Source organism: Crinia signifera, chromosome 9, assembly GCF_055691185.1.
Source record: "Crinia signifera chromosome 9, ASM5569118v1, whole genome shotgun sequence".
In the NCBI taxonomy this organism is placed as follows: domain Eukaryota; kingdom Metazoa; phylum Chordata; class Amphibia; order Anura; family Myobatrachidae; genus Crinia; species Crinia signifera.
The window spans coordinates 118,111,582-118,117,581 of record NC_139225.1 but is presented as its reverse complement, the minus strand read 5'-3'; positions in this window follow the sequence as shown (position 1 = coordinate 118,117,581).

The window sequence follows — 6,000 nt, the reverse complement described above, 5'->3', positions numbered from 1 at the left end:
TGATGCTGCATATAAAACTGCAGAACAAAATACATAAAACAAAAACTTTTACGGCAGTTACCAGTCTTTAATTAAATCCAGCAAAATTGATATGATCCTACAGTATGCACCTCACTCTATCTGGGCTCTGCAGCACAATGATCTGTGCATCAGAGGACAATTTTATCAGTTTCATCAAAAGTTATTTATTGGGTAATGTTACACACACAGGCGTCCATATATCAAGCTGACTATTAGCGGCACCCAGCTCTCCCTTGATTTACTAGTTCAGGCGGTTTTGTGTAATATAATAAACTTGTTCTAAAGTTTACAGGCATGGATTGTGTAAGTTCTGCGCTTCAGTTGAATGACAGATTTGAATCGCACTAGTAAATATTTTCCAGGAGAACGTGAGGTAAGGGCCCATACTGTATACAATTGTCTTGTTGTGTTTAACCTTAGCACGTAATACTACTCAAATGAAAGAGGAATCATCAGTAGTCTCTTACTGGTTCCGGTTGACAGGCCAACAGTTTCTAGGTAGACAGGAAATAGGTCAACATTGAAAAATGTCGACATGAGCAAACGTTTGACATGGTAGTGATCAACACATGAAAAGGTCAACGTTAGTTTTTTGTGGTTTTTTTTGGTACTTCTTTACATTCACGGCGCCAGCATGGCGCCGCGCTACTTCCGGGTTACGCTCGCCACAAACTAAGTAAAATAAACGAAGTTAACGCCATGCCAACATGGATAGTTTATACCTCCACTATCCATGTTGGCATGGAGTTGATTTTAATTAGCGTGGCAAGCGTAGCGAGCCACCGAGCCCGCAAGGGGACTCTGACGCGCGGCGCCATGCTGGCGCCGTGAAAGTAAAGAAGTACCTTTTTTTTTTTAGCCGACTTGTTCTTACCTCTCCATCCATTTCAGCAGAGAGGGAGAATATAATAGTGCAGGAAGCATGGCGAGCGAAGTGAGCCATGCAAGGGGACACATTACGCTAAATGGGGGTCCATGTCGACATATGTTGACATAGACACAAAAAAATGTGAACTCTGGCATTGTAACAGTCTACTGAGGTGTCCTCAAGAACAAAGCGACCATTAAGTGTACAAGAGGACACCTCTATTGCGTTAATGACCGGAAAATGTCAGCAGCAGCCATTTTCCCCGCAATTTTTGCTGCTTCGCTACCGGCGCTGGACTGACGGAGAGATGAGTATGAACAAATGGGTGCCGGTTGTGCGGTGTGTGGCCCAGTCTTGAACCAGGGGCCAATTTGCACCACATACCTTGCCAGAGATTCCTATTCTTCCATCTGAAATAAAGAAATTCAGGCCATCAGGCGAACCTATTTACTTCATAGTATAATATGTTGCCATGGGAGGAAGACAAAGTATTGAGCATCATTTATCCGTGTTGTGGAACCTGTCTTATCTACAGAATAGAGTGTTTCATCCTAAAATGTTTGCATTCCTTTAATAGTATGAAGGAATACATGAGGACCTGAACTTTTCATAGTGGTCCTGATGACTAAACACTTTGGTGCTTATTTACAAAGATGGGAGTTCTATTGAAGAACGGGATGTTGCTATGGGCAACCAATCAGATTCTATCAATTATCTTCTAGAATAAGGTTGGCCAACCCTGTCCTTGATATCTACCAGCAGTGCATGTGTTCCAGGCCACCAGTGGATCTGTAGAATGTGTCAGTTAAGATGAAAAGCAGCAAATGTTTGAAAATGTGACAGTTACAAATGCAGCCGCTCTCGTCAGAGTGCCTCCCAGCTCGCCACTCGCCGCCCGCCAGCCACCCCAGCCCTTACCATCCGCCAAGTGGGGCCCGCGTTTCTCGGCAATAAATGCACTAGCGTGTGAGACGCTCGTGCATCCACATCCGCCCACGTCCGCTGGCGCTCGCCATCTGTCAGATACCAGCGGATGGCGTGCTGGCGGACTGACAGAGAACGGCCCCATCTGTAGTAATGACTATACCTGTGCACCAGCTGGGTGGTCTGGAAAATGTGAACTGTTGGAAGATCATGAGGACTGGTTTGGCTACCCAATTCTAGAAGGTGCTAATTAAATTAAAGGGATATTCTAATTAGTTGCTATGGGCAACATCCCCTCTTTAATAGATCCCCCATCTTAGTAAATAAACCTCTTTGGTGATCAAACTTGATAGCTTCTTTTACTAGTTTTATTCCACCCAGGCAATTTAATTCTGATCGATGTCCACACATACTGTAAAAGCACAGCCATACAGTGGATTGGTCACGGACTGGTCATATTGGCTGATAAAATGGCTACATATACAGGCAACAATTATTACAGTACATATGATAAAAATGGCATCCAGCAGCTACTTCTCCTTCAGTTAAAAGTTTGGTACTTGTTTCCTAGCACGGCCACAATCGTGGGGATCGTGTACCTTTAAGTTAAGGTACACGATCCACACGATGGACCCGATTTCCTTTGAAATCAGGTCCATTTTGCCAGCAAAATGTGAAGTTATACGCGTGCGCTCGCCACGCTTCGGGCTCGGTGACTCGCTGCGCTCGCCACACTTTATATTCTCAACTCCACGCCGACGTGGATAGTAGGGGAATGAAAAGGTCGGAGGACGCGCACCGCCGCCCCTCGCAGGCTCGCTGCGCTCGCCACGCTTCGGGTTGGCGTCTATCGTGGGGTGGGGTTAACGTTGTAAAATTTGGGGGTCTAGGGAATATTTTACATTGAATCCAATGTAAAATCGGGTCCCAGGGACCCGATTCACATTTGATTCAATCAAAAAATCGGGTCGGTCGCATCGCATGCGACCAAATCGCATGCGATGCGATCAACGCAATTTTTCCGACACGACCACCCCGATGTAAATCGGTGTGGCCGTGCTAGGAAACAAGTACCAAAAGTTTTCTAACATGACATCTTTCATTTACATTTCAAAGTGCTGTCTACTAGTTATAAAATTTGACCTTGAATAATGTTAAAATGCTTTAAAAGTCTTCTGTAATTAGTCACATACAACTACATATCACCAACGCTACACAACTGTCAGCTTTTTAATGTGGAAATGTCAGCTATATTTATGGAGTGTTAATAAATGATGTATTTTAAAGATGAGCCCCATCTGTGCTTCTGTTTCATGTTATAAGATTGTGACTGAAGACTGTTGTGTTAACAAGAATATATATTATATAATATAATATCTGCATCTCAGTTGGGCTATACAGTGTGTTATATATAAGCAAATATGGGTTTCTACTTGTATTGGATCAGTGTATAGCAGGATGGGATGTACAGATGGAGCAGGGCTTGTTATTGCTGGCGGAGCGCCAGGACCGTGTCCCTGGCGATCCGCCAGCAATCTGGCGCTCTGGCTGAATGAGACGCTCGTGCGTCTCCCACGCACGAGCGTCTCAATAGCCGGGCGGCGAGGCGGCGCGGCGGGTGCAGTCCTGCCCGTCTCCAGCTTCAGGGAGACGGGCAGGGCTGCGGGGGGCTGCGGGGGGGCGGTGTGGACCGGCGGGGACCCGGGGAAGCCGGCGGGGACCCGGGCAAAAGCTCCGTCGGAACGGGACGCGCGTGCACCTCGTGCACGCGCGTCCCCTTCCGACATACAGATGGCGCGGGGCGGGGGATGGCGGGTGGCGAGTCCTCCGCCATCCCCAGCAAAGACAAGCCCTGCGCTATCTGTACTGTAGCCAAAAGGTCGAAAATGCTGACACCACAATGTTGATAGTGTTTCGACATGTGGAACGTCATCCTCGGGGAGGGCTGTACTTGGAGCTAGGGATGTTCGAGTACGGTTTGAGCTCGCATTGGGGGAATCCGGAAGCCTCTGGACACCCCCAATCCGATCCCCCGCTCCAAGCATGTTTGGGAATTCCCTCCCAGACTCGGAGCACGTGTCTCCACACCTCGCAAGATCCTGCTGCCAGACCCTTTAAAGGGGCGGACAACCGGACGCCATTCTCACTCCAGTCTAGAAAAGTGAAGAAGCAGCACATCCTGGACATAGCCCAGACACCCACTATTAGATTCCTGATTTAACCCCCCATTGTGACCGGACCAGCTGCATTTCTGGGCCAGGGGAAATGGGCTCATCACTTCAGGCTCAGATCTCTGATCTCTAGTGCCCAACTCTACTCCCAGAGACAAGCGCTACATTGCGAACCTGCCTTGCCCTATCTACACAACGGAGAAAGGTATTGTAGGGACATTGTAGATTGCTTTCAAAGCCTCACCCACGTGTTTCCCCGGAGCCCCCTTTTCACAAGAAACGCTACTACCAAATGCTCAAAAAAGGGCTGTAAACATACTTTACTAACCCCCCTTTTTTTCAACAGGCAAGCACATTGTTTAGTCATACCATATTCCACTGTTTTATTGTTTTAACCTTATTATTATAATTTTCACAAGCGCCTTAAATATTACCTTTATCATAGTCATCCAGCTACCTCAGTGTAACCTTTTGGCAATCTAAAAACAAAATTGTGGGGTATTCAGGATAGACTGGAAAATAAGTGGAAAGGAAATTAAAGTTATTCAGGTAAATAAATGAATAGTGTAGAAGCAAAAAAAAAATTCTGCGATTTTTATGTTTTTTAGGTTTTTTTTAAATACAGATCCAAAACACTCAAGGGTGGTGTTTTGGAACAGATCCAGATCCAAAACATTGCCGGAGATTCAGATCCAAAACGTGTTTCATGAAACACTAAAATTGGCCGGTGCACATCACTACTCGAAAGCTTGAAAGCTTGGGATTGGATTCTAAGATAGTTGAATGGATAAGAGCATGGTTGCAGAACAGAAAACAGAGAGTTGTAGTAAACGGAGTACAGTCAAAGGAGGGAAAGGTTACAAGTGGAGTACCCCAGGGATCTGTACTTGGACCGGTGCTTTTTAATATCTTTATTTGTGATATTGCAAATGGAATTGAGGGTAAAATGTGCCTTTTTGCAGATGACACAAAGGTATGCAACAGGGTAGACACACCAGGAGGGGTAAAACAAATGATTGAGGATCTAGGTAGATTAGAGGAATGGTCAAGAGCATGGCAACTACAGTTTAATGCCAAAAAATGCAAAATCATGCACTTGGGTCTCAGAAATCCAAAGACTAATTATAGTATAAATGGCACTATGAGGAAGAGAGGGATCTAGGTGTCACTATTTCAGGGGACTTAAAAGCAAGTAGGCAATGTAACAAAGCAATGAAGAAGGCAAGTCAGATGCTTGGTTGCATAGGGAGAGGTATCAGCAGTACAAAGAAAGAAGTAATAATGCCACTGTATAGGTCATTGGTACGACCTCATCTCTAGGCCCTTATTCTGATCGGTGCGGATATTCCCGAATTCTTACAGTGCGGTCCGCACGCCACGCTGTGCGGCGGCGTGCGGGCATCGTCCGTAGAAACGCCCACGTGTCCTCCGCATTCGGACGGACTCACTCTTTAAGAACAGGGCGTGTGTACGGGCGACATACAAACCGTGCATGTGCGGTGGAAACGTACAGATTCTTGCACGGTCTTCCCGCACAAGCACGGTCTTACCGCGTCAGAACGTACGGGAAGCTGTCCGTACGCCCCGATGCGGAGTATTTACGCACAATCCAACACTTTTGTACTGAGTACACACAGCGATCACATGACCCACTTAGGCTATTAGGCAACCTCCTGAAAAAGGGATTGTTATCAATTTCAATCAATTAAATGCTCATCTATACTAACCCACATTCCTACTTCATTCATGACACACATTAACCCTTACAGCATGTGACCCTATCATACATCTATATACACTATGTACATTTTGCTTATTTTAAACATTTTAAACAACTTACACATATACTTTAGCATGTTAGGAAAAACACTGACAACTTTGAACTTTAAATAAATATTTATTCACAAACAATATTAACAAAAATGAAAATTAATTTTCAGCATCAATTATGCTTTCAATGAGGTTCGTCATTTGCCGCATCAGGCCTCGTAGACGAAGGAGGGCCCCACGGCGACC